The 24,191-nt window shown below is 37.4% G+C and overlaps 1 protein-coding gene and 1 long non-coding RNA gene across 8 annotated transcripts in view; one reads left to right on the top strand and one right to left on the bottom strand.

Annotated features, from left to right (window-relative positions):
* The window catches only part of LOC123498245, a 58,051-nt gene extending 44,774 nt beyond the window's left edge, over positions 1–13,277 (bottom strand). The window contains exon 1 of the long non-coding RNA XR_006672658.1: positions 12,785–13,277. This is a non-coding gene — a long non-coding RNA (uncharacterized LOC123498245). The remainder of the gene's footprint in view (positions 1–12,784) is intronic.
* Positions 1–24,191, top strand: part of LOC123498242 (protein abrupt-like) — a 328,757-nt gene that overhangs the window by 42,131 nt on the left and 262,435 nt on the right. The gene's annotated exons all lie outside the window — the stretch shown is intronic.

Below are 24,191 nucleotides of genomic sequence, written 5' to 3'. Positions count from 1 at the left end.
AATATGCAGGAGTTGTGTGGACTCCCAATAAAAAGAAACACATAAGAAAATTAGAGAGACTACAAAAAATGGCTACAAGAATGGTTCCAGAATTTAAAGGGATGACATATGAGGAGAGACTAAAGGCTATGGATCTACCAACCTTGGAGCAGAGAAGAGAGAGAGGGGATCTGATACAAGTTTATAAATTCATTAATGGAATGGATGAAGTGGATAATGAGAAACTGATCCCGAGAGAAGAATATGACTTTAGAAGCACAAGATCGCATAGTAAGAAACTAAGGAAGGGACGATGTCTGAGAGATGTTAAAAATTTAGTTTCCATAAAGATGTGTTGAGACTTGAAACAGTTTGAGTGAGGAAGTGGTGTCAGCAAAGAGTGTACATAGTTTTAAAGAAAAATTGGATAAGTGTAGATATGGAGACGGGACCACACGAGCATAAAGCCCAGGCCCTGTAAAACTACAACTAGGTAAATACAACTAGGTAAATACACGAGAGACGCGGTCGAGGAAGGACGCACTGGCGTCGTTCCGACAATCAGCTGATCTTCATTTCCTACCTGTTGTACAGTTTTTACAGTGGCCTGGGCAGGTAGTGTGGACTCATTTTTTTCTTGCAATCAATTATTAAGTAATGATGAGTGAAAAAGAGATTCCTTCAAAATACAGACATGAGATTAGAGAAGGAATGAAAGCTGATGATGACTATGCTGATAAGGGAGAACGTGTATTCGAAGGCTTCGATACGACGACTACTTCACTAAAGAGAGTGTTACATATTGAATATAAACTAGATAAATTGATTAAAGGAGAATATGGAAATGAAAGTGAATGAAGAACAGGATAAAGAGTTTATAAAACTGAGATAAAGGATAAAAAAAGTGGAAGAAAACGAAGCTAGGCAAAGAGCGGAAAACGAAGAATTTAAAAAGGACGTAGCTAACTACAAAAAGCAGATGGAAGAAGGACTTGGTAAAGCCGAGAAAGAAAAAGAGAAGCTGAAAGATCTAGTAAACAAGGAAGAGGAAAGAGTACAGAATGTGATTAAAAAAAAGTACAAGCATGGAGAGTCCAAGATAAGAAAGATAAGGCTGATTTTCAGGAGGTGATTCAAGAACAACTTAAAGAAAAAGAAGAAAATATGACAAGCAAAATGATAGGAGTCCTCAAGACAAAAGAAAATTTAGTTAGAGAAATTGCAGAAGAGTGTAGTCGTATTTGGAATAAAAACAAAAAATATAAAATATAGACCAAAAAGAGAAAAAGAAGAAATGAAATCAGTCAAAGACCTACTGAAGAATCTAAACGACGAAGATAGGCAGAACTTGGAAGAGGAAGTAGAAGAAATAAACAGAATGGGACCATATCAAGAAGGAAAAATGAGACGAATTAAAATACAGGCAATCCCCGTTTAATGAAGGTGTTACGTTCCTAAAAACACTTAGAAAAACTTAGAAGAAGATTATAACAAGTTTAATAGCACTGAGAGTAAGGAAAGCGAGAGTGCATCATAGTACGGTGAAAGCTTTAATGAAAGTAAAAATTATTAAGTTTAACATTTAGGCAGTTAAATTTAATTCAAGTAATTATAATGTACAGTAATGTATGTATGTATGTAGCTTTATAATGTTGATGATCTTAAATTTACTGAAGGAGGAGAGGAAACGGAAAGACACTAAGGCAACCTGTGGAATGTAAACAAAGGGCATCATTGTAAAGATACAAAACTTATGTACCACATTTCCACAAGGCTTTCCATTTTATCCATTGTAGAGTCATGAGTTCAGGTGGTTCTTTAGCTTGAAGGAAGATACAGTCTCACCAATTCTTAATAGTCTGCTGACTTGAAAATAGTAGAGACAGTAGATGGAGTCAAGATGGTGGCCAGCAATGCTATAGTTTTCTCGCCTCTGTGTCTGTGAATAATATCCAGCTTCACTTCGAGAGTAAGAGACTTCCTGGTCTTCTTAGGAATGCTAGGCCACATTGCAAGGAGTTTTGGTGGTAAGTTGAGCGAGTGAAGATGAGCTGCTGCTGACGCTGTTATGGGAGTGAGTGGTGCGTGTTGTCCACGAGAGACTTGATCTTGATCTTGATGCTACAGGTGTCCCAGGATTTCTCCTGAGGCAGGCCTTAGTATTTGCAGCAGCTAGTGTATTCAAAAGCTTGTGGCGTGATAGACGGGCTTTCAAACTTGGAAAAAATTACCTGGATAAAACTTCGTTAAAGCGAGTTTGGTATTCGTTAAATGAGCAGATGGTAGTAAATGAAACCTTGGTTGTAGCGAAATTTCGTTGTGTGAACCTTCATTAAACGGGGGTTGCCTATACTACTAAAATCACAAGCAGCAACGGAAGAAATATTATATAGAACAACAAATAGAGAAACAGAAGGCTGCAAGGATATCTATATAAAGAAAAATAGAAATGAGGAAGAAAGGAAGAGATACAATGAACTGGCAGCAGCAGTAAGGGAAAAGAAATGAAAGGTCAGAAGAGAAGAAGGCATTTTTTGGAGAATTCTAGGAGACAGGATAAGGAAATGGTATATAAACGAGAAGGAAGAGAAAAAAGTGGAACAAGTTTAACTAAAAATGATAAAGGCAAAAGACTAAAAATGATGTATACGAACATAGACAGGGTTTTATCAAGTAAACTAGAATTAAGAGATTACATAAAGAAAGAAAATCCAGATATTGTATGCCTGGCTGAAACAAAACTAAATAAGGCAATCAAAATAGACTTGGATAATAGGTATAATTATAATGTATGGAGAAGAGACAGAGTGGGTAAAGGAGGAGGAGTCATGATTATGTTAAGGAAGGAGATAGTGATAAATCAAGTGGAATGTGGGGAAGGAAAAGCAGAAGTATTGTATATTAAGATGCATATTAATAAAAAAAGAGTTAACAATCATTGTAACATATGTGCCACCAAAAACAAATTCATGGAATAATCAAGAATATAAAGACATGATAGATGACACAATAAGGCATCTAACGAGAATGGTTAAAGAAAGGAGAAAAGTGATATTAGTAGGAGATTTTAACTGTAAAGAAGTGGACTGGGAAAATTATGAAAGTGGTATGAGGGAAGAAGCCTGGGGAGAAAGATTCTTGAACCTAATGATAGACAATATGATGGACCAGAGAGTAAAGGAATGCACAAGATTCAGAGGAAACGACGAGCTGGCGAGATTGGACCTAGTTTTTACAAGGGGTATACAAATGAATGATGATATAAGATATAAGTGCCCATTGGGAAAGAGTGACCATGCAATATTAGAAATAGATATAAAAGAGGGAAAGGAAGATACAGACGATTCATACAAAGGAGACTGATTAAATTACAGAAAGGCTGATATTGAGAATCTCAAGAACTATTTTAGAAACGTAGACTGGGAGGAGATGAAAATCTCAGAGACAATGCAAGAGAAATATAACTTAATTTTGGAAATATACAAAACAGGAGTCAGGGGAATATGTCCCGAAATTTTAGACCTAAAGAAGAAGGAAAGAAAGATTGGTTTAATGCAAGGTGTGCTAGGGCAAAGGAGAAAAGAGATAGAGCATGGAAAAGGTGGAGGAGAAATAGAAATCCAGCAAATAAGGAAAACTTCAAGGCAGCGAGAGAAATGAATATGTTAAGGTGAGGAAGGAAGAGGAAAAGAACTTCGAAAAGGACAATTGTCGAAAAATGTAAGGAGCAACCAAAATTGTTCTATAGATTCATAAATGGAGAAATTAGGCAAAAAGAAACAATAGAAAGGTTAAAAGGAGAGAACGGGATGGTGGAAGACCCAAAAAGTATGGCAGAACTATTAGATAAAAAATTCCAGGAGGTCTTTACTAAGGAATCCAAATTTGAAAGGCCACAGGGTAATAGAGAGACAATCTATATGAAAGAGATTAAAGTAACCAAGATTGAAAAAAAGAGTTAATGAAGGAACTGGATGAAGAGATGGCAATGGGACCAGATGAAGTCTCAGGCAGAATTCTGAAAGAATGTAGGGAAGAACTAGCAAGTCCTATATACAACATCATAAAATGCTCAATAGAAAATGGAACAGTACCAGTAGAATGGAAAAGAGCTGAGGTGGTTCCCATATATAAGAGCGGAAGGAAGGAAGAACCTTTAAATTACAGACCGGTATCACTAACTAGTGTAATGTGCAAGATGTGTGAAAGAATAATAAAGAAACAATGGATTGAATTCCTTGAAGACAACAAATTAATATCAAATAGCCAATTTGGTTTTAGAAAAAGACGGTCTTGTGTAACTAATTTGTTGAGTTTCTATTCTAGAATAGTTGATAGACTAAAAAAGAGATAGGGATGGGTTGACTATTTATTTGGATTTAAAAAAGGCGTTTGACAAAGTGCCACATGCAAGATTACTATGGAAGTTAGAGGAGAAGGGTGGCTTAAAAGGAAGCACATTGAGATGGATAGAAAATTATTTGAGGGGGAGAGAAATAAGGACAGTAGTTAAAGATATGAATTCCAAATGGAGAGCAGTAGAAAGCGGAGTGCCACAGGGGTCAGTATTGGCACCAATACTTTTCCTCATTTCTATTAACGACATGCCAGAAGGAGTGAACAGCTACATAAATGTGTTTGCAGATGATACAAAACTGTGCAGAGTTATAAAGCAAAAAGAGGATTGTGAAATACTGCAAAAAGACCTAAATAAGATCTGGGAATGGAGTAAAAAGTGGGAAATGGAATTCAATGTGAACAAAAGCCATGTCATGGAAATGGGAAAGAGTGAAAGACGACCTGTGGGAATCTATAAGATGGGAGATGGCGTAGAACTGGAGAAAGTTAAAAAGGAAAAGGACTTATGAGTGACGATGGAAGAAAACAATCAATCAGTAAGCCATATTGATAGAATTTTTAGAGAAACATATAATTTGCTAAGGAATATTTGAGTAGCATAGAATTTTTAGAGAAACATATAATTTGCTAAGGAATATTGGAGTAGCATTTCTCTACATGGACAAAGAAATGATGAAGAAATTGATAAGTACTATAATAAGACCCAGATTGGAATATGCAGGAGTAGTGTGGACCCCTCATAAAAAGAAACACATAAGGAAATTGGAGAGGCTACAAAAAATAGCTACAAGATTGGTTCCAGAATTTGAAGGGATAACATATGAGGAGAGACTAAAGGCTATGGATCTACCAACCCTGGAACAAAGAAGGGAGAGAGGAGATCTGATACAAGTTTATAAATTGATCAACGGAATGGACCAAGTGGATAATAAGAAACTGATCCTGAGAGAAGAATATGACATCCGAAGCACAAGACCGCATAGTAAAAAGCTGAGAAAAGGAAGATGTCTGAGAGATATTAAAAAATATAGTTTCCCGCAGAGATGTATTGAGACGTGGAACAGTTCAAATGAAGAAGTAGTGCCTGCAACGAGTGTGCACACATTTAAAGTAAGATTGGATAAGTGTAGATATGGAGACGGGGCCACACGAGCAGAAAGCCCAGGCCCTGTAAAACTACAACTAGGTAAATACAACTAGGTAAATACACACACACACACACACACACACACACACACACACACACACACACACACACACACACACACACACACACACACACACACACACAGTTGCTAAAAGTTATCAAAACCAGAGAGGACTGTATACTACTACAGGAAGATTTAAATAAGATCTATGAATGAAGCAAGAAGTGGAAATTGGAGTTTAATGCCAAGAAATGTCATATAATGGATCTAGGAAAGAGTAAGAGAAGACCGGTATGGAACTATCTGATGGGAGAGGAGCAAATAATGAAGACTAAAGAGGAAAAAGATCTTGGAGTGATCATACAAGAAAACCTGAGCCCTGATAAAACTCATAAATAAGATATTTGGACTATCATATAGGATGCTGACTAATATAAGAGTGACATTTCATTACATGGATAAAGATATGATGAAAAAAATCATCACAAGCATGATACGCCCAAGGCTGGAATATGCAGCAGTGATTTGGTCTATGAGTTCTAAAAAAAGATATAAGAGAACTGGAAAGGATACAGAAGATTGCTACAAAGATGGTGCCAGAATTAAAGGACCTCGCATATGAAGAACGACTGAAGGAAATGGGACTGCCAACCTTACAAGATAGAAGAGAACGAGGGGACCTAATAACAATGTATAAGATAGTAAATGATATGGAAAAGATAGACAAAGAAGACCTTGTGCTGTTGGCGGAAGAGGATGGAAGGACAAGAGGACATGAAAAGAAGATCAGGATGAGGCAGTGTGTGAAGGATGTTGGAAAATACAGTTTTCCACACAGAACGGTGAAAAAATGGAATGCATTGGATAATGGAATTGTTGCAGCACATAATGTACATAAATTTAAAGAAAAATTAGATAAATGGAGATATGGAGACAGGACACTATGAGCCCCACTCGAACCCTGTACAATACAACTAAGTAAATACAACTAGGTAAATACACACACAACATTGAAAGGGAATTAAGATATATGAAGAAGGTGATGTCTAGTCTCATGGACAAACAAGACCGACTGATAACGGAGAACACAGCCCTGAAATTGAGAGTAGCTGAATGTGAGAAAGTTATCACAATAAATCAGGAATTGAAAGAGGAGATTCAGGAAATAAGAAAGCAAAATGACGTTCTAAAAACCACATGTCAAAATTATGAAAGCTCTTCAAAGACTTTGTAGGCTAAAGTGCAGGTTGGGATTACAGACAGGGCAGAAGGTGGAGTAGGTGATAAGTTGGAGGAGCTAAGAAATGAATGGAAACAGGAGCAAGAAGAGGAAAAAGTCAAATTTTCAGAAGTGGTAAGGAAACAAATTCAGGAAAACACGAGTCGCTGTAATCAAAGTTATTAAAGAGAAAGATGATTTGGTGCGGGATGCAGTGGACAAAGAGAAAATGCTTCATGATTTATGGGATGAAGGAAAAGAAAAATCCAAATAAATTCACTAGAGAACGTGAAGAAAGAGAATTGGCCAAACTGTTATCAAATGAGTACAAGACAGCACACAAGAATTTGACCAGGAGGTGGAGGAAGTGATCAGGCTGTTAAGATACAGTGAAGGGGCCAGGAGCCCGATGAAGGTGAGAATGAGATTTCAAGTGGCTGTAGAGGAAATTATGGCTAGAAAAGAGAAGCTGGCTGATGATGTTGAGCACAAGGATATATGGATAAAAAGAGATATGAACTTAGAGGAAAAGGGAAAAGGAGAAAGTGCTAAGAAGTGAAGCTAAGGAAAAAACGAGAAAAGGACAGAGATAGAGAAGAAGAATTTTTACTGGAGGGTTCTGGATATGAGACTGAAGAAGTGGTACCTAAGGAAAAAAGAGGAGGTCGTGGAGGAGGCAATAAAGTAAGAGTGACTTATACTAACATAGATGGGTTGTTATCAAGCATATTATGGAAGTTCGGGATTATTTGAAAGAGAAGAAGCCAGATGTAATGTGCATCGTTGAAATAAAACTTAGAACAGAGATCCATGTCAACTTCAAAGAGGAGGGATATAATACCTAGAGGAGGGACAGGAAGGATAAAGGGGGAGAAGGATTGCTAATAATGGTTCATGATAATATATGTGTGGAGGATGTTCAATATGGTGAGGACAAAGTGGAAGTAATGGCAGTAACAATCAGAACAGAAGATTTGAAGAAAAGAAAAATTATAGTAACATATGTTCCACCAATGACTAATACATGAGGATCAGAACAACATACATATATGCAAAGAGAAGTGATAAAGTGCCTAGATAACATGATAAAAAGAGATAGAAGAATACGTACTCTTAGTTAGAGGCTTTAACTGTAAAAAAATAAACTGGAGAGAGATGGAAGTAATGGATAATGCTGGGCAGTGGAGCGAGAAAGTGTTACAGTAGACATAGCATAAGCATAGCATAACATAGCATAAATAATAGGATAACAAAGGGCCACCAGGGCTCATCTAGGTTATCCTGTATCAGTCGCACAGCGACCTCGTCATCAGTACTTAAAGATATACTTACAAGTACACAATACATTATATACTAATTCTAAATATTTGGCCCATTAACAGGGCTAAGTCCTGCAGCAAAATCCTCTACAATTTGTGGTCCCCATACATGGGGATCATGTCTTGTTTAACTATAATAAATTTCTTATAAAAACTATCATGCAGTGCTATACATAATTATAAATCTAATAAATTTAAGTGCTTATCTAATCTGTTTTTAAACATTGTCAAACTAGTGCTATTTACAACCGTCTCTGGCAATGCATTCCAGAAGTCTACCACCCTATGACTAAAGAAATATTTTTTTATATCTAACCTGCAGCCTTGCTTTCTAATCTTCCTGCCATGATTTCTAGTCCTACTTCCCTCCTCTAAGGTAAAGAAAGATCTCACATCTATGTAGTTTTTATCTGAGAACATTTTAAATAACTATCATATCCCCTCTTATACATCTCCTCTCAAATGAAAACATGTTTAATTCCTTTAATCTATCTCTATACTCCAGGTGCTTTAATGCTGGTATCATCCTAGTTGCTCTTTTCTGAATTGCTTCTAACATGTTGATATTCTGCCTATAGTGGGGTGACCAGGCCTGTATGCAATACTCTAAATGGGGCCTAACATAGGAATTATATAAGCTACGCACCACTTCCTTACTTTTATAACTAACATTTCTATTTATAAAACCCAGGATCCTATTTGCCCTATGTCTTGCTTCTAAACATTGCTTTGAAAATTTCATAGTCCTGTCTATCACTACTCCTAAATCCTTTCCTTCCTCTACTGCCTCTAGCCAACATCCCTCCATCTCATAGTTAAAGTTTGTGTTGTCTTTACCTAAATGCATAACCTGACACTTTTAGAATTAAACTCCATCTGCCACCTGTCTGCCCATGCTATCAGCCTGTCCAGGTCTCGTATTCTGTAATTGTCCTTTTCACCCTGTACTGCACATGCTATCTTAGTATCATCTGCAAACTTTGATACTTTGCTACTAATTCCTATATCTAAATCGTTAATGTACACCAAGAAAAGAAGAGATCCTAGCACTGATCCTTGGGGTACCCCACTAACCACTTCCTTCCACTCAGACATTGCCCCATTTAATATTACTCTCTGTTTCCTATCAGAAAGCCATTCACTAATCCAATCAACTAACCTACCCCCTATCCCATGTAGTCTCAATTTGTACACTAGCCTCCTATGCGGTACCTTATCAAACGCCTTGCTAAAATCTAGATATATAACATCTATGCTATTTCCATCATCTAACTCCTTGGTAATATATTCTAAGATATCAAGCAAATTTGTAAGACAGGACCTCCCTGATCTAAAGCCATGTTGGGTATCTCTAATTAATCTAAATTTTTCAAAACCCGCTCTTGCATAATTTAATCTCTCTCCTTTATAGTCCTCTCTGTAACTTATCTCATCTTCCTCCTGCATTTGCATCTCTAATGTCACACATGATCACTTCTCCCCCACTGAACTAAGGTATTCTCTGATTGGATGGGGCTCTGGTTTCTTTGTGAAAACTAGGTCAGACTATGGTTAATACAATGGACCAGTGGGTGGAGGAGTCAACAAGGTACAGGGAGGAAGAAGAACCATTGTTGCTGACCTAGTTTTCACAAAGAAACCAGAGCCCCATCCAATCAGAGAATACCTTAGTTCAGTGGGGAGAAGTGATCATGTGACATTAGAGATGCAAATGCAGGAGGAAGATGAGATAAGTTACAGAGAGGACTATAAAGGAGAGAGATTAAATTATGCAAGAGCGGGTTTTGAAAAATTAAGGATATATTTTGCTGATATTGAGTGGAGTAATATTATGTACCAAAAGACTGTACAAGGGAAATATGATGTATTCTTACAGAAATACAATGAAGGAATAAAAAAGTTTCTTCCTGTTTATAGAGTTCAGAAAAAAATACATGTTTGGTACAATGCTAGATGCATACAAGCAAAAAGAGGCATAAGATAAAACGTGGAAGAAACTCTTACAGCAGGGAAATGACTATAACAGACGGCAGTACAAAGATACTAGAAATGAATATGTTAGAGTAAGGAGAGAGGAAGAAAGATATTTTGAGAAAGATGTAGTGGATAAAGGCAAAGATGAACCCAAACTTTTCTACAAGTTTATAAATGGCAAAACAAAGAACAAGGAAACAATTGAAAAAATAATTAGAGAAGGGAAGACATACCAAACAAAAAAGGAAATGTGTGAAATAATGAATGAGAGCTTCAAAACGGTATTCACTGCAGAAGATGATTTCACAGAACCTAATAGGACATTGGATTGCCAAGGATTACAGGAGATTGCAGTGCACAAAAAGGATATTGGAAGATTACTGGACAAGTTGGAAGTCAGAAAAGCAATGGGGCCAAATGGTGTATCAGGCTGGGTGTTAAAAGAATGTAAAGAACAATTACTGGATCCAATTTGGGAAATAATTACAAGTTCAATAAATGAAGGGAAAGTTCCACTAGAGTGGAAGACAGCCAATGTAATACCGATATTTAAAGGAGGAAAGGCAACTGAACCACTAAACTACAGACCAGTGTCACTTACAAGTGTCGTAGGGAACTTATGTGAAATAATTATCAAAGAAAAATGGGTTAAATTTCTAGAAGAGGAGCAAGTCATATCAAACAGACAATTTGGGTTTCAGGACAGGGCGGTCATGTGTATTAAACTTGTTAAGCTTCTACTAGAGAGTTATTGTAGGACTTGAAAACAGAGATGGATGGGTAAACATTATACCTGGAAAAAAGGCTTTTGATAAAGTCCCTTATGGAAGACTACTTTGGAAACTAGAGAACATAGGAGGACTGCAAGGAACCTTGCTCGAATGGACAAGAGATTATTTAAAGGATAGGGAAATGAGAACTGTGATCAGAGATACATACTCGTCTTGGGGTAAAGTAACTAGTGGAGTGCCACAAGGGTCAGTGTTAGCCCCCATTATGTTTCAAGTTTATGTAAATGACATTCACATTGGGATAAATAGTTATATGAATATATTTGCAGATGATGCAAAATTGCTAAGAGTTATAAAAACCAGAGAGGACTGTATGCTGTTGCAGGAAGATTTAAACAAGATCTGTGACTGGAGCAGGAACTGGATATTGGAGTTTAATGCCAAGAAATGTCACGTAATGGAACTAGGAAAGAGTAAGAGAAGACCGTTATGGAACTATTTCATGATAGAGGAACAAATAATGGAGGCTAAAGAGGAAAAAGATATTGGAGTGATCATACAGAAAATCTGAGCCCTTTTAAACATAAAAGCAAGATATTTGGACTATCATTACATGGATAAAGATATGATGAAAGAAAATCATCACAAGCCCAAGGCTGGAATATGCAGAAGTGGTATGGTCTCTGAGCTCTAAAAAGGATACAGAAGGTTGCTACAAAGATGGTGCTGGAATTAAAGGACCTCACATATGAAGAATGACTGAAGGAAATGGGACTGCTAATCTTACAAGATAGAAAAGAACGCAGTGACCTAATAACAATGTATAAGATAGTAAATGATATTGAAAAGATAGACAAAGAAGACTTGGTGCTGTTGACAGAAGAAGATGGAAGGACAAGATGACATGAAAAGAAGATTAGGATGAGGTAGTGTGTGAAGGATATTAGAAAATAAAGTTTTCCACACAGAATGGTGGAAAGATGGAATGCATTGGATAATGGAATTGTTATAGCACATAGTGTGCATAACTTTAAAGAAAACTAGACAGGAGGTAGAGGAAGTGATTAGGTTTGAAAGATTTAGTGAGGGAGTTAAGAGAACAATAAAAGTGAGAATGAGTTCCCAAGTGGCAGTGGAGGAAATTATGACACGGAAAGGGAAGCTGGCCGATGATACTGAACATTAAGATATTTGGATAAAAAGAGATATGAACCTAGAGGAGAAGTAAAAAGAAAGAGTGCTAAAAAATGAAGCTAAGGAAAAAGAATGTGATAAGGATAGATTGTGAAAAAGATTTTCTACTGAAGGGTTCTGGATATGAGACAGAAGTGTTATCTACGGAAGAAAGAAGAGGTCGTGGAGGAGGCAAGAAATTAAGGGTGACTTAGACTAATATAGATGAATTGTTATCCAGTGTGATGGAGTTTAAGAATTATTTGAAAGAGAAAAACCTGATTGTAATGTGCATTGTTGAAACAAAACTAAGAGTGGTGATTCATATTAATTTTAAAGAAGAAGGATATAATAGTTGAAGAGACAGGAAGGATAAAGGGGGAGGAGGAGTGCTAGTAATGGTTCATGATAATATATGTGTGGAGGATGTGCAATATGGTGAGGGCAAGATTGAAGTAATGGGAGTAATAATCAAAACAAAGGAATTAGGAAAAAGGAAAATCATAGTTATATATGTACCACCTAAGACAGGGGTGTCAAACTCATTTACCCCAAGGGGCCAGATTTCACCTTCACATTCAGTGTGCGGGCCAGATAATCATGTATGACCATAATGATATTAATAATAATAATAACAGTAATAATAATAATAATAATAATAATAATAATAATAATAATAATAGGTAATTATATAATAATGATGATAATGATAATAATAATAATAATGGGTAATTATATGATAATAATGATAATAATAATCATAATAATAATAATAATAATAATAATAACAATAATAAAAATGATAATATATTCTACCTTCATTCGCGTTTCCACACACGTAACCAAAAGATAAACCAGTAAAGAAAAGGAAGCATCATTTACCTTAATTCCTGGTCGTGCTGCTCCCAGAAACTTGGCATCTCTTGGTCTGTACAAGTTCGTCTATGTTTGGCGCCAGAGATTGAGCAATGGCTACTTTCAGTGTTGAGTTGAGGTGTTCATTAGTGAGCCGACACCTAAGTCCAGACTTGTTCAAGTTCATCAGTGAGAAGAGTTGCTCACAGACATAGGTACTGCTGAGCATTGACATAATCTTTGAAGTCAAACATTTGATTCGAGGATATCTTGGCCCAACATATTGATAGAATGTACCAATATCAACACTTGAGAACTTTTCCTTCAACGCAGAATTACACTGAAGATCAATTAGTTCTAACTGAATATCCTCTGGTGTCTCATCAGGATTTACAGCGAAAGGATTTCGAATACGGTGACGCCTATGTAGGCGTCATGAAGCCCCAGTAGCATATACGGTGATGCCTACGTAGGCGTCATATTTCTTTTCTGAGCTTTCTTCAGTTCAGTTGTCCCATATAGTGTGTTGGATACCAACTACACACGCCGTATGCTGTCTTTGAAATCCTAGTGCTCCTCCCACCATCCTTGTCTCCACCAATCACTAAAGATAAGCTACATGCGTCCCGCCTTGTGTCTAAAATTACCCAATGGCATAGACTGTTCCCATCTCTCTCTCTCTCTCTCTCTCTCTCTCTCTCTCTCTCTCTCTCTCTCTCTCTCTCTCTCTCTCTCTCTCTCTCTCTCTCTCTCTCTCTCTCTCTCCCTCCCATCTCCTTCCCTCCATCCCCTCTCCTCCATCCCCTCTCTCTCGAAGATAAGTAACATTCGTGAAAACACACACACACACACACACACACACACACACACACACACACACACACACACACACACACACACACACACACACACACACACACACACAAAAACAACAAATTTCTCTCTCTCTCTCTCTCTCTCTCTCTCTCTCTCTCTCTCTCTCTCTCTCTCTCTCTCTCTCTCTCTCTCTCTCTCTCCTTCCCTCCCTCCCCTCTTCCTCTTGAAAGATAAGCTACATGCGTCCGCTTGTGTCTAAAATATTAGCAAATGTCACTCTCTCTCTCTCTCTCTCTCTCTCTCTCTCTCTCTCTCTCTCTCTCTCTCTCTCTCTCTCTCTCTTCTCTAAAGAGAAAAGCGTCCACTTTCCTCTTCGAAGGCGATATAGTGACTAAAAAATAGCAGCATAATACACAAAGATGACAAGTATGACAAGCTTGCACGAGTTTCCAGCGGCGGGCACTACTACCCGTATATCATACAGGCGGGCTTTTTTAACATCCAGCGCGAAGGGGTTAAGACTGCAAATTTTTCTCTAAATTCGTTCAGTAACTTGGAAATCATGTTGCAGTACTTTTTTCTCTGCTGATAATTCCACGAAACTCAGGTGTGCTTTGCAATGATTTCAGTGTAGGAAAGTGTGCAGCATTATTCGCTGCTAGTTGACATTCAAAAAGTTTGAGCTTCACCTCAAAAGCACGAATGGACTCATGCATGTCTGTCACCAATTTATTGCGACCTTGCAGTCTTGTATTGAGCAAATTCAAGTGTTCTGTCATATCTACCATGAAGGCTAAATCTTGAAGCCAATCATAGTCTTTCAGTTCCTGGACATTTCCTATGTTATGCATGAAACTTTGTATTTCACTTATTAATTCATAAAAACGCTTCAGCACAATTCCCCGGCTTAACCAACGAACATCAGTGTGATAAGGCAGACCGTGAGAATGAGTTTCCTCCAATAGGCAGTTGAACTGTCTGTGGTTCAGACCTCGCGCTCGTATAAAGTTTATTGCCTTGACAACAACATCCATAACGTGATCCATCTTTAATATTTTACTGCAAAGCACTTCCCTGTGAATTGTGCAATGAACACTGTGAATTTGATGGTCTGAATTCAGAGTGAGTAGTTTTTCCTTTAACTTTGCTGTCACGCCAGCCTTTCTACCAACCATTTGATATGCTCCATCTGTTGTCAGACTCAGTTTTCTTCCAGTCAACACCTAACCTATCAAATGCACCTGTCAGACTCACAAATATACCATCCTCCGTTGTTGTTCCTTTCATTGGTACTAATTCCACAAATTCTTCAGTTACCTGCATATTTTCATTAACACCACGTATGAACACTGCTAGTTGTGCTATGTCAGTAATGTCTGTACTTTCATCGATTGCTACAGAAAATGCTACAAATTTAGCAACTTTTTCTTTGAGCTGACTATTAAGATTTTCTGACAGTTCATTTATTCTTTCTGCAACTGTATGTCTTGAAAGGCTTATGTTTGCAAATTATCTATGTTTTTCAGGGCAAATATCTTCTGCGGCCATCATCATGCATTTCTTTATAAAGTCCCCTTCTGAAAATGGTTTAGATGACAGCTATTTCCTGTGCAATCCTATAACTTGCCCGTACTGCTGTGTCACTGGCTTCATGAACACGCTAATACCAGGGGTGTGGAGTCGGAGTCGAGGAGTCGAGGAGTCGGCTACTTTTGGCCGGAGTCGGAGTCGGTAAAAATATGAGCGACTCCGACTCCTTTATGTGATAAATTTTCGAGTAAAGATTCCACTTCATGGAGATTCCTACGAATTGGGAGAAATCGACTTTGTGGAGGATGTGTCCAATCAAGCATTACATATAAAGATAATTTTTATTAATTTATGATAATTATATAATCGTCAAGTACACTTTTATTATGGATTGACTCGAAAATATGTAAGTATTGATTCTCTTAACTTTCGTCTGCTTTGGTTGTGGCAACTAGCGGGCTTTTTGTTTAATCTTTTCCCTTGGCCACCATCCCTGATGAAAAAAAAAAAAAAAAAAAAGCGGAGTCGGAGTCGCATTTTTGAAAATCCGACTCCACACCCCTGGCTAATACACTGACTGCTGCCTTTTGAGAGACTGTTCTAGCGTCTTTACTTTTTTCTTCACAAAGTTTTCCACTATACACATCATATTTTGAAGCATGAGTGCTTGTGTAATGTCGCTGAATGTTATATTCTTTTGACACCGCTATAATTTGGTTGCAAATCAAACAAGTTGGTTTTCCATTCACTTCAGCAAAAAAGTAAGATATTTTCCACTTTTCCTGCATCACACAATGTTCTTCAGTAACTGTTCGCTTCTTGGAAATCTTGATGAGATGATATGCAGTAAGAGTCACACCAAAATTTGACACTGTGACGCTCTTGAAGGACAAAACAGGAGTGTAGTCAAAGGCTGATTCTCGGTGAGACAGAGGAATGACGAGTTATGGTCACGTCTAATACATGCATATTACGGAGCAGGGCTAGTACGACTACGTGTATTCTCGTCACCTATAGTCACTGGCTTTGGAACGCAGTCAACGAGACGAAATGGTCACATGATTTACGTAAAAATATATGAGAATAATTTATTCACTACAAAACACGATAGAAAACTTGAAGCAGATGGTAAAGTTCCTGCTGGTGACATTGTGTTTGCAATCACTTACTTTAATTAAGAAAAATACTTGTAACAATAACACACACACACACACACACACACACACACACACACACACAGTGATGGAGAAGCAGGCTGAATGGAAAAAAAGTCAGGAAGTGGAAAGAAAGGAGGTAAATTACAAAGTTGCAAGTCTGGAAAAGGAAATCAAAGAGTCTGGGGAGAAAACTTTGGGCCTTGCTGAAATTATAGATCAACAGATCATAGAAGAGAAGATTGCTGAGAAAGTGGTGAAGGTTATTAAGTCAAATGAGACATTGGTGAGGGAAACTGTAGACAAAAAGAGATGTGTGGTGATATTTGGTGTGGAGGAGGATAAGACACCGAGTAAAATGGAGAGAGAAAAAACATAAAAAGGTGATAAATAATATCATTAATGTGGTGCAGGAGGAGGGAAAAGACCTAGTACAAGAAATAGAAGACTTCCATAGAATTGGAAAGTTCACAGGAGAAGGTATGAGGCCAATAAGAATCAAACTTAAGTCACAAAAGGATGTAGATGAATTGGTGGAGAAGTCATGGAGGCTAGCCCAGCAGGAAACAACAAGGAAGATTTGGTTGAGAAGAGATCTCGGTGAAAAGGAAAGAGAAATGTTAAATGAGTTGAGAAAGGAGGCTTTGAAAAAAATGAAGAGAGGACAGAAGAGGAGAAGAAAGAGTTTTTCTGGAGAATCTTGGATATGAGACTGAGGAAGTGGTTCATAACCCAGAAAAGTACAGCAAGAAAGGACTAAAGAAACTTACGATGAGCGGAATGTAATGTATTCCAACATAAATGGAGTGATATCGGGATTTTAGAACTCAACGATTACTTGAGGGACAAGAACCCAGATATTGTGGGTCTTACTGAAACAAAACTGAGAGAGGGAGAAGACCTGATGATGGTTGGAGAAGGAAATATAATGTTTGGAAAAGAAATAGAGTAGGTAAGATGGGAGGAGGAGTGATGTTGCTGGTTAAAAAGATATAAAGGTGGATCAAGTGAAAGAAGGTATGGGAAAGGCAGAAGTGCTAAAGATCAGAGCAGAAACTAATGAAGGAAAAAGAGGCACTACATAGTGGTGTACGTACCACCTAAGACAAATGCATGGTCAGTACAGGAATATGAAGAAATGATAAGTGATACAGGAACATGTCTGGAAGAAATGTTGGGTGGCTGTGAACGAACTATAATGATGGGAGATTTTAATTGTAAAGAGGTGTGTTGGGAGGACTGGTCAATGGAAGGATCAGAGACAACATGGGAAATACACTATTGACACTGGCAATGGAAAATGTGTTAACTCAGTGGGTCAAAGAAGATACTAGGTTTGGAGGAGAGGGAGCATCGTCAAGACTGGACTTGGTCTTTAGTACAGAGCCAATGGTCATTGAGGAGATGAGGGTGGAGTGCCCTTTAGCAAAGAGTGATCATGCAGTTTTGGAGTTCAAGGTGATAGATGAAGAGAAATCTAGAAGAAATGAAGAATATAAAGTGGGAAGATGGAATTATGCCAAGACAGATTTTGGAAACCTAAAGAAATTCTTTCAAGAGACAAATTGGATGAAATTCAAGAGTGCTAAGGAGCAAATGAAAAGTGGAAGGAATTTATAAAATATACAAAGAAGGTGAGAAAAATTTGTACCAATAAGACAACATAGAGAAGTTGGAAAGCAGGACTGGTTTAACGATAGATGTGAAAAGGCTAGAACAAGAAAAGAGGATGCATGGAAGAGGTGGAGAAGGAAAAGACGGATTAAGCAGTGGGAAAGTTACAAAAGAGCAAGAAATGAATATGTGTTGATTAGAAGAGAAGAAAGAAAGAAACAAGAAAAGGATATAATTGATAAATGTAAAGACCAACCAAGGCTTTTTTACAGACATGTGAACAACAACATCAAAAATAGAGAAAGTATTGAAAGTTTAGAAGTAAATGGAGTATGCAGTGAGGAGATGAGGGTGGAGTGCCCTTTAGCAAAGAGTGATCATGCAGTTTTGGAGTTTAAGGTGATAGATGAAGAGAAATCTAGAAGAAATGAAGAATATAAAGTGGGAAGATGGAATTATGCCAAGACAGATTTTGGAAACCTAAAGAAATTCTTTCAAGAGACAAATTGGATGAAATTCAAGAGTGCTAAGGGAGCAAGTGAAAAGTGGAAGGAATTTATAAAAATATACAAAGAAGGTGAGAAAAATTTGTACCAATAAGACAACATAGAGAAGTTGGAAAGCAGGACTGGTTTAACGATAGATGTGAAAAGGCTAGAACAAGAAAAGAGGATGCATGGAAGAGGTGGAGAAGGAAAAGACGGATTAAGCAGTGGGAAAGTTACAAAAGAGCAAGAAATGAATATGTGTTGATTAGAAGAGAAGAAAGAAAGAAACAAGAAAAGGATATAATTGATAAATGTAAAGACCAACCAAGGCTTTTTACAGACATGTGAACAACAACATCAAAAATAGAGAAAGTATTGAAAGTTTAGAAGTAAATGGAGTATGCAGTGAGGATCCCAGGAAATGGCAGAGGCTATGAATGGATGCTTTCGGAAGGTATTCACAAAGGAGACTGCTTTTGACAAACCACTGGTAATGGAACAGAAAGGGATTATGAAGGAGTTTCAAGTAACTGTGGAGGAGATCAAGAATATGATGGGGAGTTTAGAAGTGAGAAAAGCTGTGGGACCTGATGGGGTATCAGGATGGATTTTAAGAGAATGCAGGAGCAACTGGCAGAAAAAGTTTGTGAAGTAATTGATGCCTCATTAAGGGAAGGTGTAGTGCCCCAAGACTGGAAAAGAGCTAACATTGTCCCAATTTATAAATCAGGTAACAAGAGAGACCCATTGAACTATAGACCAGTGTCACTTACAAGTGTGGTAGCTAAGATGTGTGAGAGAGTGGTGAAGAATAGATGGACAGACTTCTTGGAGAAAATGACATACTTTGTGAGTGTCAATTTGGTTTTAGAAAAGGGTGTTCATGCACGACAAACCTGATATGTTACTATTCGAGGGTGATAGATGTAATACAGGAAAGAGATGGTTGGGCTGATGGAATATATCTGGATTTAAAAAAGGCCTTTGATAAGGTACCACACCGGAGACTGATCTGGAAACTTGAAATGGTAGGAGGAGTGCATGGCAGTTTACTAAAATGGATGGAAGACTTTTGGTAGGAAGAGAAATGAGAACAATAATTAAGGACAGACCATCAGAATGGGGCTTGGTGGAGAGTGGAGTTCCACAGGGATCAGTGTTGGCACCAGTAATGTTCGGGTCTACATAAATGACATGGTGGATGGGGTGTCCAGTTATGTGAGCCTATTTGCAGACGATGCAAAATTGTTAAGAAAAGTGAGATGTGACAAAGATTGCGAACTACTCCAGGAAGACTTGGACAGAATATGGAAATGGAGCTGTACATGGCAAATGGAGTTCAACACGACAAAATGCAAGAAATTAGAGTTTGGCAAGAGTGAAAGAAGAATCAGGAGTATGTACAAGATAGGAAATGAAGACATAAAACCAGTCATGAAGAAAAAGACCTTGGGGTGACAATTACCAATGACCTATCGCCAGAGAGACATATAAACAAAATAATTGGAGAAGTATTGAACTTATTGAGGAACATAAGAGTGGCGTCAGATATTTAGATGAAGAAATGATGAAGAAAATAATTACTGCAATGATAAGACCGAGGCTTGAATATGCAACAATACAGTGGGCTCGAACTTAAAGAAACACATAAGGAAACTAGAGAAAGTACAGAGGGCTGCAACAAAAATGGTGCCTGACTTAAGAGATTTGACTTATGAAGACAGACTGAACAGAATGCAACTTCCGACCCTGGAAAACAGAAGAGAAAGGGGAGACCTGATAGCAATATACAGAGTGATGATTGGCATGGAAAAATGGATAGGGAAGATCTGTGTATGTGGAATGAAAGAATGTCGAGAGGGCATGGGAAAAACTAAAATGGCCACTTATAGGAGAGATGTAAAAAAATATAGCTTCCCTCATAGAAGGGTGGAAGCATGGAATAGTTTAGACGTGGAAGTGGTCAACGCAAGGAATATTCATGATTTTAAGAAAAAGCTGGACATTAGTAGATATGGAGACGGGACAGTACGAGCATAGCTCTTTTCCCGTATGTTACAATTAGGTAAATACAATTAGGTAAATACACACACACACAGAGATGAATCATACAAAGGAGACCGATTAAATTACAGAAGGGCTGATATTGAGAATCTCAAGAACTATTTTAAAAACGTAAACTGGGAGGAGATGGAAAACTCATTAACGGTTCAAGAGAAATATAACTTATTTTTGGAAATATACAAAACTGGGGTCAGGGAATATGTTCCGAAATATAGACCTAGAGAAGAAGGAAAGAAAGATTGGTTTAACTTTAATGCAAGATGTGCTAGGGCAAAGGAGAAACGAGATGGAGCATGGAAAAGGTGGAGAAGAAACAGAAATCCAGAAAATAAGGAAAACTTCAAAACAGCAAGAAATGAATATGCTAAGGTGAGAAAGGAAGAAGAAAAGAACTATGAAAAGGACATTGTCGAAAAATGTAAGGAACAACCAAAATTGTTCTCCAGATTCATAAATGGAAAAATAAGACAAAAAGAAACAATAGAAAGGTTAAAAGGAGAAAACGGAATGGTGGAAGACCCAAAAGTATGGCAGAACTGTTAAATAGTAAATTTCAGGAGGTCTTTACTAAGGAATCCAAATTTGAAAGACCACAGGGTAATAGAGAGACTCTATATGAAAGAGATTAAAGTAACCAAGCTTGAAATAAAAAAGTTGATGACGGAATTGGATGAGGAAAAGGCAATGGGACCGGATGAAGTCTCAGGCAGAATACTGAAAGAATGTAGGGAAGAACTAGCAAGTCCAATATACAACATCATAAAATGCTCAATAGAAAATGGAACAGTGCCAGTGGAGTGGAAAAGAGCTGAGGTGGTTCCCATATATAAGAGCGGAAGGAAGGAAGAACCTTTAAATTACAGGCCGGTATCACTAACTAGTGTAATATGCAAGATGTGTGAAAAGTAATAAAGAAGCAATGGATCGAGTTTCTTGAAGACAACAAAATATTATCAAATAGCCAATTTGGTTTTAGAAAAGGTCGGTCATGTGTGACAAATTTATTGAGTTTCTACTCTAGAATAGTTGATAAAGTACAAGAGAGAGAGGATGGGTTGACTGTATTTATTTAGATCTAAAAAGGCTTTTGATAAAGTGCCACATGAAAGATTACTATGGAAGTTAGAGGAGAAGGGTGGCTTAAAAGGAAGCACATTGAGATGGATGAAGAATTACTTAATGGGAGAGAAATAAGGACGATAGTTAAAGATATGAAGTCCAAGTGGAGAACAGTAGACAGCGGAGTGCCACAGGGTCAGTATTGGCACCAATACTTTTTCTCGTATATATAAATGACATGCCAGAGGGAGTGAACAGCTACATAAATCTGTTTATGACGATGCGAAACTGTGCAGAGTCATTAAACAAAAAGAGGATTGTGAAATACTACAGGAAGACTTAAACAAGATCTGGAAATGGAGCAAAAAATGGGAGATGGAATTCAATGTGGACAAAAGCCATGTCATGGAAATGGGAAAAAGTGAAAGACGACCAGTGGGAATCTATAAGATGGGAGATGGAGTAGAACTAGAAAAGTAAAAAAGGAAAAGGACTTGGGAGTGACAATGGAAGAAAATAATCAACCGGTAAGCCATATTGATAGAATTTTCAGAGAGACGTATAATTTGCTAAGGAATATTGGAGTAGCATTTCACTATATGGACAAGGAAATGATGAAGAAATTGATAAGTACTAAAATAAGACCTAGATTGGAATATGCAGGAGTTGTGTGGACTCCCATAAAAAGAAACACATAAGAAAATTAGAGAGACTACAAAAATGGCTACAAGAATGGTTCCAGAATTTAAAGGGATGGCATATGAGGAGAGACTAAAGGCAATGGATCTACCAACCTTGCAGCAGAGAAGAGAGAGGGGATCTGATACAAGTTTATAAATTGATTAACGGAATGGATGAAGTGGATAATGAGAAACTGATCCTGAGAGAAGAATATGACTTTAGAAGCACAAGATCGCATAGTAAGAAACTAAGGAAGGGACGATGTCTGAGAGATGTTAGAAAATTTAGTTTCCCGCAAAGATGTGTTGAGACTTGGAACAGTTTGAGTGAGGAAGTGGTGTCAGCAAAGAGTGTACATAGTTTTAAAGAAAAATTGGATAAGTGTAGATATGGAGACAGGACCACACGAGCATAAAGCCCAGGCCCTGTAAAACTACAACTAGGTAAATACAACTAGGTAAATACACACACACACACACTTGATGAGGTGGGGAGTTACTATACCACAGAGGAACATCACTGCCCAAAAAATATAATATTATCTTTATATCTTTATATAATGACTTTAAAATGCGAATGGCTGGCTTGCTTAATTATTCCTGTAAAAAGACCAACTGTAAGACTGAAATATGAGACGTGCCGCAGGCTGCACATAGTAGTGTGGTGAGCCGCATGCGGCCCGCGGGCTACGTGTTTGACATCCCTGACCTAAGACAAATGCAAAGAGAGGTGATTAAGTGCTTAGATAATATTTTGAGAAGAGATAGAAAAATACTTTTAGTTGGAGACTTTAACTGTAAAAAAATAAACTGGAGAGAGATGGAAATAATGGATAATGCAGGACAATGGAGAAAAAAAGTGTTACAGTTGACTATGGTAAATACAATGGACCAGTGGGTGGAGGAGTCAACAAGGTTCATGGGGGAAGAAGTACCTTCGTTACTTGACCTAGTATTCACAAAGAAACCAGAGTCCTCTCCCAGCATACAATACCTTAGTCCAATGGGAACAAGTGATAATGTGACATTAGAGCTGGAAATACAGGAGGAGGATGGATAAGATACAGAGATGACTACAAAAGAGAGATTAAATTATGCAAGAAGAGATTTTGAAAAATTAAGGAACTTTTTTGCTGACATTGAAAGGAGAAATATTATGTATAAAAGGACAATACAAGGAAAATATGAAATATTCTTACAGAAACATAATGAAGGAGTAAAGAAATACGTACCGTTTTTATAGAGTTAAGAAAAAAATTCATGCTTGGTACAATGCTAGATGTGCAGATGCGAAAAAGGCAAAAGATAAAGCTTGTAAGAAACTCATAAAGCAGAGAAATGACAACAACAGGCAGCAGTAAATGGATGCAAGAAATGAATGTATTAGAGTAAGGAGAAAGGAAGAAAGGAACTTTGAGAAAGATGTGGTTAGTAAAAGCAAAGATAAACCTAAGCTTTTCTACAAATTCATAAATGGCAAAATGAAGAACAAGGAAACAATAGAAAAAATAATTAAAGGAGTGAAGACATACCAGTCAGAGAAGGAAATGTGTGAAATAATGAATGAGAGCTTCAAAACGGTGTTCACTGTAAAAGAAGATTTCACATAACCAAATAGGACATTACATTGCCAAGGATTACTGGAAATTACAGTGCACAAAGAAGATATTAGAAGATTATTGGATAATTTGGATGTCAGAAAAGCAATGGGGCCAGATGGTATTTCAGACTGGGTGCTAAAAGAATGTAAAGAGCAACTACTGGATCCAATTTGGGATGTAATTACAAGTTCACTAAATGAAGGAAAAGTTCCACTAGAATGGAAAAGAGCCAATGTAATACCAATATTTAAATGAGGAAAGGCAACTGAGCCATTAAATTACAGACCGGTATCACTTACAAGGATTATGGGAAAGTTGTGTGAAATAATTATCAAGGAAAAATGGGTTAAACATAACATAACAAACAGATAATTTGGGTTCAGGACAAGACTGTCATGTTTGTTGAATTTATTAAGCTTCTACTCGAG

Source organism: Portunus trituberculatus, chromosome 47, assembly GCF_017591435.1.
Source record: "Portunus trituberculatus isolate SZX2019 chromosome 47, ASM1759143v1, whole genome shotgun sequence".
In the NCBI taxonomy this organism is placed as follows: domain Eukaryota; kingdom Metazoa; phylum Arthropoda; class Malacostraca; order Decapoda; family Portunidae; genus Portunus; species Portunus trituberculatus.
The sequence above is the reverse complement of the archived record's forward strand: the minus strand, read 5'-3'. Positions and strand labels throughout refer to the sequence as shown.